We start from the raw sequence: 12,337 nt of genomic DNA, 5'->3' as shown, positions 1-12,337 counted from the left end.
AAAAAAATATTTATAAATGATATTGGGTCTGGGATTAAAAGTATAATTTCAGTCTTTGCAGATGACACTAAGCTATGCAGTGGAATAATGTCCTTACAGGACGTCTTCAATTTACAAGCTGACATCCGTGCACTGTTTAATTGGGCAAATATTTGTCAAATGAGGTTTAATGTTGATAAATGTAATTAAAAGTTATGCACTTGGAGCTAAGAATATGCATGCATCATACATAAGCCTTGTACACACGATAGGTTAACCAGAGGACAACGGTCTGAAGGACCGTTGTCCTAGGTTAACCTATGAAGCTGACTGATGGTCCATCGTGCACACCATCAGTTAAAAAAACGATCGTGTCAGAACGCGGTGACGTAAAACACAACGACGTGCTGAAAAAAACGAAGTTCAATGCTTCCAAGCATGCGTGGACTTGATTCTGAGCATGCATGGATTTTTAACAGATGGTTGTGCGTAATAACGATCGGTTTCGACCTATCTGTTACCAATCCTTAGGTTAAATTTTAAAGCAAGTTGTCTATTTTTTTAACCTACACACGATCGGTTTGGACTGATGAAAATGGTCCTTCAGACTGTTGTCCTCTAGTTAACCTATCGTGTGTACGAGGCCATACAGTGCCTTGAAAAAGTATTCATACCCCTTGAACTTTTTCCACATTTTGTCATGTTACAACCACAAAGTAGCATGATGATTGTGAAGCGGAAGGAAAATGATAAATGGTTTTCAAAATTTTCTTACAAAGAAATATTTGAAAAGTGTGACGTGCATTTGTATTCAGCCCCCCTGAGTCAATACTTTGTAGATCGACCTTTCACTGCAATTACAGCTGCAAGTCTTTTTGGGTAGGTTTCTACCAGCTTTTCACATCCAAAAAATAGAAATTTTGCCCATTTTTAGGTAGGCAGTGCTGTGAGGGGGCTGTGAAGAGGCAGGGTTGTTTGAGAGGGGGCAGTGATGTAGGGGAGTGAAGAGGGCAGAGCACATTACTGGGGGTGGGGGACGGGGATTTGTGATGTAAGGGTGATGTAACGATGGGCAGTGCTGTGGGGGCAGGTGATATGAAGGGGATGCAGCTGATGTGAAGAGGGCAGCTTACACTACTGTGGGAGATTTACACTACTGTGGGAGATTTGTGATGTGAGGGGGCAGTGCTGTGGGGGGGGGGGGGGGTAATGTGAAGGGGCAGTGCTGTGTGTGTAAAGGTGTTGATGTGAAGGGGGCTGGTGATGTGCAGGGTGCCAGTGATGTGAAGAGGGGCAGAGCTGTGAGTAGGGATGAGTGATGTGGAGGGGGTGGGGAGGGGTGATGTGAAGGGGACGGTGCTGTGGGGGGGGGGGGGTGATGTGAAAGGTTATGGGGGCAGGTGATGTGAAGCACACTACGGGGGATATGGGATTTGGATTTGTGATGTGAGGGGGGGTGGGTGATGTGAAGGAGTCTTTACACAAGTTTGTGCGATTCGGACCTTTGTTAGAAGAAAATTTGGTTGATCGAACCACTGTGAAGTCAATGTCCCTGATCTAAACAATTCCATTGTAGCGCTGTCTGTATGTTTAGGGTCGTTGTCCTGCTGGAAGGTGAACCTCTGCCCCAGTCTCAAGTCTTTTTGCAGACTCTAACAGGTTTTCTTCTAAGATTGCCCTGTATTTGGCTCCATCCATCTTCCCATCAACTCTGACCAGCTTCCCTGTCTCTGCTGAAGGAAAGCATCGCCACTAGGGTTGAGTGAACCCGAACTGTAAAGTTCGGGTTCGGTACAGACTTTGGGTTTTTCCCGAACTCGGACCCGAACCCGAATAATTGAAAAAAGTTCGGGTCCGGGATCGGAGTTCAGGAAAAAAAAATGCGCGGGGGGTCCCCGCAAAATCAATAACCAGACCCTTTAGGTCTGGTATGGATATTAAGGGGAACCCCGCCGTCAATTAAAAAAAAAATGGGTCTGGTTATTGAATTTACGGGGACCTCCGCACATTTTTTTTCTCTAAAAGTCCGTGTCCCATTGACTACAATGGGGTTCGGAGTTCGGGTTCGGGTTTTTTTTAAAGTTCGGGTTCGGACCCAAACCCGAACATCCAGGTGTCCGCTCAACTCTAATCGCCACAACATGAAGCTGCCATTACCTTGTTTCACGTGGGGATGGTGTGTTAAGGGTGAAGTGCAGTGTTAGTTTTCTGCCACACAAAGCGTTTTGCTTTTAGGCCAAAAAGTTAAATTTTGAACGCATCTGACCAGAGCACCTTCTTCCATATGTTTGCCGTGTCCTCCACAAGGCTTCTTGCAAACTGCAAACGGAAATTCCTATGGCTTTCTTTCAACAGTGGCTTTCTTCTTGCCACTCTTTCATAAAGGCCAGATTTGTGGAGTGCACAACTAATAGTTGTCCTGTGGACAGATTCTCCTACCTAAGTTACCTACCGAGTTACCATGGGCCCCTTGTCTGCTTCTCTGATTAATGCTCTCCTTGCCCGGCCATTCAGTTTAGGTGGGCGGCCATGTCTTGTTAGGTTTTCAGTTGTGCCATACGCTTTCCATTTTCGGATAATGGATTGAACAGTGCTCCGTGAGATGTTCAAAGCTAGGGGTGTACCCACTTTTGTTGCCAGTGGTTTAGACATTAATGGCTGTGTGTTGAGCTATTTTGAGGTAACAGCAAATGTACACTGTTATACAAATGTACACATTGTAACAAAGGGTCATATCTCCTACCTGTGTTTTGTCACATGAAAAGATATAATAAAATATATATAAAAAATGGCAGGAGGCCATGTTTACTGTTTTGGGAAGGTCTGATTGAGGAAGAAGGAAGTCAATAATCTTCCTTTTTCCCACAGTTCTCTGGGGTTTCTGTCTTCTCTCACCGATTCTTCACCTCTGAGCTGGAGAATCTGGGAGGGAGAATTCTGACAGAGATACCCAGTGAAGTCCTTCATAAACTGTCTGTGTATAGACTCCAGAGAGAGTGAGAGAGAGAGAGAGAGAGAGAGAGATACTTTTATCCCTGTACAAATCATTAGTAAGACCTCATCTGGAATATGCAGTTCAGTTTTGGGCCCCAGTTCTCAAAAAGGATATCGGGGAACTGGAGAAAGTGCAGAGAAGAGCAACCAAACTGATAAGAGGCATAGAGGAGCTCAGCTATGAGGAAAGATTAGAGGAAATGAATTTATTCTCTCTTAAGAAGAGGAGATTAAGGGGGAATATGATCAACATGTATAAATACATTAGTGGTCCATATAGTGAACTTGGTGTTGAGTTATTCACTATAAGGTCATCACAGAGGACAAGGGCACTCTACGTCTGGAGGAAAAAAGATTTAGGCTGGGTCACACTAGAGCACGGAGCAGCTCACAGCAGGGGGTCCAGTGCGTCTCCATTCACCGGTTCGGGTGCGATTTCAGCCTAAATTTTGGGCTGAATTCGGACCTGAAAAGGACCAAAAGATGCACAGGACTCCTGTGCAATTCGCACTGGAGGTGCACCAGAGATGTGTGAACTGGCTCCATAGAGAGCCAGTCACAATCTCCTTCTATGCACATTGGATGCGGGGAAATCTGCATTCAATTCTCAATAGTGTGAACCCAGCCTCTACCCCCAAATACGGAAAGGTTTCTTCACATTAGGAGCTGCGAAAATGTGCAATAGACTCCCTTAAAGTGGTTGTAAACCCTTACAGACCACTTTGGCCTACAGGTAAGACTAGATTAAGGCTTACCTGTTGGTGCAAAAAATATCTCCTTAACCTACACGGTTAAGGAGATATTTGCAAGAAAGATGGCACCGATGTCTATGGCGCATGTGCCGTAGACAACGGCGTGCAGGCAAACTGAGCATGCTGCTACTAACGGCGATCATGTCGTTAGTGGTGGCTCCCACGCGCATGTGTGCATGACGTCATCGCTGCTCCGGCCAGTCACAGTACAGGAGCAGCGATACCCGGAAGTCTGGTGGCAATGAAGGAGGTGTCCATGGACTGCTGCGGGGGCTTCGTTCTCAGGTAATTCATTCATAATGAGCTAGTATGCTATGCATTCTAGCTCATTATGCCTTTGTCTTTCAGGGTTTACTTCCTCTTTAAGAGCTGGCTCTGTCCAGCTCAGTAGATTGTAGACATGTGCATTTCGTTTCGTTACGAATTCAAATTCGGACAAATTTTTCATTATTCGGAAATTCGTATGCATCCGAATTTCCGAATTACAAAATTAACGAATTTAAACAAATTCGAAAAAACGCGAACGAAATTCGAATTCGAATCGAATTCGAAAACAAATTCGAATCGAATTTGAAAATAAATTCGAATCGAATTTGAAAAAATAGAAATCGATTTTATAAAAACTACAATATAATAGAATATAAAACAATAAAGCAATAGAATCAAAAAGAATAGAATAGAAGTTAATAGAATGTAATAAAATAGAACATGACAGTCTTCTGAAATTCGAATAGTATAAATTTGAATTCTAGAAAAGATTGGAAAATAATTAAAATGTATGGAAACTAAAATATAAAAGAATAGAAAAACAATAGAACAGAATAGAATCAATTATAACATATATTATATTTTATTCTATTCTCTTGTTTTTCTTTTCTATTCCATTCTAATCTTTTCTATTCGAATTTGAATTCATTTTATACGAAATTCGAATTTCTTATTGAATGAAATCGAATTTGAATGGAAAAGATTATAAAAGATTCGTTTTATATTAGAATTTGAAAATTTTTTGAACAAATTCCTAAAAAGTCGATCAAATTTGAAAAAATGTATTTGATTAGAAAAAATCTACTGCATTTGAAAAAATTCTACCGCATTTGAAAAAAATCTACTAAATTAGAAAAAACTACCACATTCGATTTTTTTTTAAATATAACCATTTTCCAAAATTCGATTTTCATATAGAATGAAATAGAATTGGAATAGAAAAGATTAGAATAGAATAGAAAATAATAGAAAAGTTAATAAACTAGAAAAGCAATAGAACAGAATAGAATAAAATATAATATTTTATTCGCTTTTGTTCTATTGTTTTTCTAGTCTATTCTTTTGTACTCTATTCTAATCTTCTCTATTCAAATTCATTGTATATGAAATTTGAATTGCGGAAGATGTTTTTATAAATTCTGTTCTATTGTTTTTCTATTATTTTAGATTCTATCCTAATCTTTTCTATCCAAATTCATTCTACAGTATATGAAATTCGAATTTTGGAAAATGTTAGAAAAAATGTAATATATATATATGACATCTTCCAAAATTCGAATTTTGCATATAATGATTTTGAATATGAATACAAAAGATTAGTATAGAAAATAATAGAAAAGAATAAACTAGAAAAACAAATTAAATTGTATTCTTTTCTGTTCTATTGTTTTCTATTCTATATCTTATATATATATATATAAAATGAAATTGGAATTTATAGAATGATTCTGAATAGAACAGATTAGGATAGAAAAAAATAGAAAAGAATAGACTAGAAAAACAATAGAACAGAATAGAATGAAATATAATATATGTTATATTTTATTCTATTCTGTTCTATTGTTTTTCTATTCAATTTTTTTCTATTTTCTATTCTAATCTTTTCTTTTCCAATTCAAAATCATTCTATACGAAATTCGAATTTTCAAATAATGGATATATATGTTTATATGGTTATGTTTTTTTTTTCTCTCTCCCCTTTTTGGGAGGGGGGAAGGAAAGGAGAGGGCAGAGGTAGAAGTGAGATGAAAAATCAGGAGGATGTAGGATTGACCCATATTGTTGTTATTGTTGTTATTTATGTTCATGTAATGTCGAATTAATTTTAAAAAGTGATTCCTTTTGTACGCTTATTGGAAATGAAATGTAAATTATATCTGTGTTTTAAAAAATCGAATAAAACAAATTTAAACACTAAGGGCCCTTTCACACTGGGGCATTTTTCAAGCGCTTTAGCGTTAAAAAAAGCGCCTGTAAAACGCCTGAAAGAAGCTGCATCTGCAATCCCAATGTGAAAGCTCGAGTGCTTTCACACTAAAGCGCCTGAAAAACACCCCAGTGTGAAAGTGGTCTTAGCGTTAAAAAAAAGCGCCTGAAAGAAGCTGCATCTGCAATCCCAATGTGAAAGCCTGAGTGCTTTCACACTGAGGCGCTGAGCTGGCAGGGCGTCAAAAAAAGTCCTGCATGCAGCTTCTTTGCAGCGCTTTAGGAGCGGTTAATACACCGCTCCTAAAGCCCCCTTCCCATTGAGGAAGCTTTTTTTAACGCCAAAGCGCCTGAAAAGCGCCTCAGTGTGAAAGGGGTCTTAGCAGCGCTTTACCAGCGTTTTTTGGGCGCTGGCAGTGTGAAAGGCCTCTGAAAGCACTCGGGCTTTCACATTGGGATTGCAGATGAGGCTTCTTTCAGGCGCTTTACAGGCTTTTTTTTAAACGCCAAAGCGCCTAAAAAACGCCCGAAAAACGCCCCAGTGTGAAAGGGGTCTAATGGATATATATGTAAATATTAGGGTTAGGACTAAACCTAACCCTAACCCTATTATATATATATATATAACCATTTTCCGAAATTCAAATTTCGTATAGAATGAATTTGAATAGAAAAGATTAGAATAGAGTAGAAAATAATGGACTAGAAAAACAATAGAACAGAATAAAATATAATATATATATTATATTTTATTCTGTTCTATTGTTTTTCTAGTCTATTCTTTTCTACTCTATTCTAATCTTTTCTATTTGAATTCTAATTCATTGTATACGAAATTTGAATTTCGGAAGATGTTTTTTACATATATATATATATATATATATATATATATGTATATATAATTTTTCTTTTTCTGTTCTGTTGTTTTTCTATTATTTTAAATTCTATCCTAATATTTTCTATCCAAATTCGAATTTTGGAAGATGTTTATATATAACATCTTCCAAAATTCGAATTTCGTATAGAATGAATTTCAATTTGAATACAAAAGATTAGTATAAAAAATAATAGAAAAGAATAAACTAAAAAAACATATATTCGATTTTATTCTATTCTGTGCTATTGTTTTTCTATTCTATTCTATTATTTTCTATTTTCTATTCTAATCTGTTCTATTCTAATTAAAAATCATTCTATACAAATTTAGAATTTCAGGAAATGGTTATATATAGTTTCGTTTAAATGTGGTAGCATTATTTCGAATTTGATCATTTTTTTCGAATTCGGTAGATTTGTTTTCGAATGTGTTAGAATTATTTCGAATGCGGTAGAGTTTTTTCGAATGTGGTAGAATTTTTTAGAATACGAAATGAATCCCGAAAACGAATGTAATGAATGCAACGAACTTAACTAAACAAATTTAATTAAATAACGAATTGAAACGAAACAAAACTAAACAAATTTTTTCATCCTGCACATGTCTAGTAGATTGCCTGGACTATTTCCTAAATGTACACAATAAAATAGGATACTAACATTTATAGGTAAAGTCGATTCAGGAAAAGTCTGATTGCCTCTTGGGGGGATCAGGAAGGATTTTTTTCCCCATGCTGGAGCAAATAGTGCTGTTTTTTTTCTTCCTCTGGATCAACTGTGGGTATAGGATTGTGTACAGGCATACCCCACTTTTAAGTACACAATGGGACCAGAGCATGTATGTAAAATGAAAATGTACTTAAAGTGAAACAATATTTTTTTTTCACTTCTAGGGGGTCAGGGGCTGTAGTGGGGGTGTCAGGAGCTGTAGTTGAGGTCTCAGGGTCTGTATCGGGGGTGTCAGGGGCACACTGGAACAGGACGGGCTATGCTCTCAGAGCTTTAGCTCCTTCTACTGTGGCTGCAAAATGTCTGTACAGTACTTGTAAGGCACTTTACATACACTTGCGGGTATGTCCTTACTCGCGAGTGTATGTAAAGTGAGTGTACTTAAAGCGGGGTATGCCTGTATATAAGATTGTATGGAAAAAAATTCACTTTAAGGCTCGGATCACACTGGTGCGCTGTCCGACATTGGATGTGATTCGCACCACATTGCAGTGCAAATCACATGCGATGTCTGTGCGATGCAAAATCAGCCAAACAGATTGTATGGCTGAATTTGCATTGCATTCAGACCAAACCGATGCAATCCAATTCCTGTCTGAATGGACATTTCGCATTGTGATATGCAAACTGATTTGGAGGTGTCATTAACTTTCTATTGACACTCCCAGCAGTTTGCATATGGCAGTGTGAACTGCCTGCGAGTGGGGTACGATGCGGGAATCCGCAGTGGATTCACAGGGTTCTCGCATCGCACCAATGTGAACCAAGCCTTATTGGTGGAACTAGATGGACTTGTGTCTTTTTTCAACCAGACTGTGTGTAACTGTGTAAGAAAATAAACCAGTCCATAATCTGCATAAAGATTTTTTTATGGTTCTAATTCCCCAAAAAAATAATTAAATATAAGAAATACATTTTGGTGTTGATTCTATGGGGTAGTCAGTAGAACTCGACCCAGGAAAGATAGCACTGGTGGAGGTCAGTGTCCAGCTGTCCATCTTTATAAACAGCAAAGTTTGTTTGAAGCTGTTTGAAGGATGACATGTTGCAGCTACAAGGATGTGCAGTTTTAAGAGACGTCTCTGGATTGCTCACTGTCCCCTTCAGCTGGGCTGTCCATCAGCCGCTGATGAGATACAATTCTCTGGCTACTGACCCCGAGGACTCTTCTTAGAACGCCGCACAGTGGTCAGCATGTCACTCTAACACAAAATGACACCACAGACGAGGGTGGCGTGTGACATCTTGCTGGACACAACCTGATTCTTCACCCCAAACCTACATCTTCGAGGCAGACAGAGAAATTAATTTATAGCCTCATTAATGACGCAAAGGTGAAATTCACATGAAGAAATAACAACTTGTGACAGCTGAATATTACGGCTTTCTGGTAATTAACAGCAGGGAATTTCTAGAGAAAAAAAGTTTATGAGAATAAAGTTTAAGAAGAAACAAATGTAGATTTCTGGGCTAACTCGGGTGGCTCATAATATTGAGCTACTTCTCCTCCGAAAATAACGAGGCAACTCGTGCGCTACAGCCTAGTGAATTGATCTCCTTCTGGGTTATTGTGTTAAAGTGGAGGTTCACCCAAAAACTTAGGGCCAGATCCACAAAAGGGATACGCAGGCGTATCTGCTGATACGCCGTCATATCCCTGTTTCTATCTATGCGGCTGATTCATAGAATTAGTTACGCATAGATATCCCTAAGATCCGACATGTGTAATGGACTTACACTGTCGGATCTTAGGATGCAGTACCGCGGCTGCCGCTGGGGGCATTTCTCGTCGAAATCCAGCGTCGGGTATGCAAATTAGCACTTACGCAGATCCACAAAGCTTTTTCCCTTCGTTAAGTCTTAAGTGTTAGTTTGCTGTCGCAAAGATAGGGCTACTTTTACAAAGTGTAAAGTTAGTACACCATGTAAAAGTATACCTGTCTTTCCCGCGTCGCTGTAAAATTTCTTTTAAAAAAATTTTTTTTCCCGCCGCATCTCTTTTTTACCCGTCGCGATTCACAAAACGTAACGTAACGCAAAGCACGTCGGGAAAATAGCGTCGGGAGCATGCGCAGTACATCCGGCGAGGGAGCGCGCCTAATTTAAATGGGACTCGCCCCATTTGAATTGGCCCGCCTTGCACCGGACGGATTTACGTTACACCGCTGCAAATTTCCAGGTAAGTGCTTTGTGGATCGGGCACTAACTTGTGTAATTTGCGGCGGTGTAACTTAAATCACAAAAGTTACGTTGCGCCCGCTGGTTGTGGATCTGGCCCTTAATTTTTAACATTAGATTGAGGCTCATTTTGTAAAGGGGAATCGGGTGTTTTTTTTTAAATCGAAGCAGTACTTACCGTTTTAGAGATAGATCTTCTCCGCCGCTTCCGGGTATGGGCTGCGGGACTGGGCATTCCTATTTGATTGACAGGCTTCTGACAGGCTTCTGACGGTTGCATACATCACGTCACGATTTTCCGAAAGTAGCCGAACGTAGGTGCCGTATAGAGCCCCCGACGTTCGGCTTCTTTTGGCTACTCGTGACGCGATGTATGCGACCGTCAGAAGCCTGTCGGAAGCCTGTCAATCAAATAGGAACGCCCAGTTCCGAAGACCATACCCGGAAGCGGCGGAGAAGATCTATCTCTAAAACGGTAAGTACTGCTTCGATTTAAAAAAAAACACTGATTCCCCTTGACAAAATGAGCCTCAATCTAATGTTAAAAATTGTTTTTCGGGTGAACTCCCGCTTTAACATTATTAAGAAAGATATAGCTAGATTCAGAGAGAGTTACGGCGGCGTATCAGTAGATACGCCGTCGTAACTCTGAATCTACGCCGTCGTAACTCTGAATCTACGCCGTCGTAAATTTAAGCATATTCTGGAAACCAGACACGCTTAAATTAGGCTAAGATACGAGCGGCGTAAGTCTCCTACTACGTCGTATCTTAGGGTGCATATTTATGCTGGCCGCTAGGTGGCGCTTCCGTTTTCCGCGTCAAATATGCAAATGAGCAAGATACGCCAATTCACGAACGTACGTGCGCCCGTCGCAATTAGTTACGCCGTTTACGTAAGAGATACACCGGCGTAAAGATAAAGCTGCTCCCTAGGTGGCGCAACCCATGCAAGGTATGAACGTCGGAACAAGCCTATCTTTTTACGTTGTTTGCGTAAGTCGTACGCGAATAGGGCTGTGCGTAAGTTACGTTCAAGTCGTAGGCAGTGTTCGACGTATCTTAGACATTCTATCCGACGCATGCGCACTGGGATACGTCCACGGACGGCGCATGCGCCGTTCGTTGATAACGTCATTTACGTGGGGTCATGCTTAATTTCCCTAAAACACGCCCACCTCTTCCTCATTTGAATTAGGCGCGCTTACGCCGGCCCATTTACTCTACGCCGCCGTAACTTAGGACGCATGTGCTTTGTGAATACAGCACTTGCCTCCCTAACTTGCGGCGGCGTAGCGTAAATACCATACGCTACACCTGCACAAAGTTATGCTGCCCTACCTGAGTCTGGCCAATAGTCTTTAATGCAACATACATTAATGCGTTCATGACCACATTAACTACTTCAGTCCCGGGCCATAGTAAAAAGATGGCCTCCAGGTGGCTCTATAAATCCGGGAGGCCGTCTTTTACAGCCTCGGGTCCTCCGGTCACTGGGGGGCGCACACGCCCGGCGCGTCGCCGCGATGCCGATGCGCGTGCCTGGCGGCCGCGATGTCCGCCAGGTACCCGCGATCGGCAGTTTTAGAGCAGGGACGTGGAGCTCTGTGTGTAAACACAGAGCTCCACGTCCTGTCAGGGAGAGGAGACTGATGCTGTGTCCCTTACATAGGGACACAGCATCGGTCACTTCCCCCAGTCAGTCCCCTCCCCCATAGCCGTCTTTACCGCAGGGCCCTGTTAGGGGCCCAAAGCAGAGCCGCCCATTAAGCCTGCGTGCAGGGCCGGCGGCGCTAGCATTGGCCAGGGGACAGGGCGGAAAATTGCCCGAACGAGACCACCTCCCCGCCGTTTCCTGAGTGCGCCGTGCGGGGTGCAGTTCCCCCAGGCGCCAGAGTGCTCCATTCTCTCCTCCTCTCCTTGCTCTGAGCTCTCCGCCGCTGCGAGTTTTGAGTCCTGTCCTCCTCACGATCATCATGTTCTCCACCCGGGCGGCGCAGCTGCACACTGTCCTCTCCTCTCCAGCTGCCGCCCAGGTGGGGTTTGTCCTGGGGGGGGGGGGGTGTTGTGGTGGCCTCTGTGGGGGGGTCTGTACAAATGAAGGGAGTGGTTTGTCCGGGGGGGGTTCTGTACTAATGGAAGGGGGGTATCTGCTAATGGGGGGTGGTTGTCCTGTGGGGGGTCTGTACAAATGGGGGGGTGATTTATGGGGGGGTACTGTATGTACTAATGGAGGCGGGAGGTTTTTCCTGAGGGGGGGTCTGTACTAATGGAGGGGTGATTTATGGGGGGGTATGTACTAATGAAGGCGAGAGGTTTTTCGTGAGGGGGGTCTGTACTAATGGAGGGGGGGTGGTTTGTCCTGGGGGGGAACAGTGTGTGTGGGCTGCCGCTGCGGGCAGCATTTGAAGGACGAGTCCAGACCACGCCGCGCTCACCACACAGGCCGGACACACGCCCGCAGAGCCGCTGCCGTGTCTTACAAGGCTTCAGAAACAGGTAAGGGGGACCTGTTTTAAAGTTTCCTGTTTAAACAAAAATACCAAATCCCTGCAATAATATATTAAGCAGCCTGTATAATGTATTATTGCTTGGATTTGTAGTCCTCTGTAACTGCTGGTATTCTGCATTGCGTTT

Source organism: Rana temporaria, chromosome 3 (genome assembly GCF_905171775.1).
Source record: "Rana temporaria chromosome 3, aRanTem1.1, whole genome shotgun sequence".
NCBI lineage: Eukaryota > Metazoa > Chordata > Amphibia > Anura > Ranidae > Rana > Rana temporaria.
Note: the sequence above shows the minus strand (reverse complement) of the source record.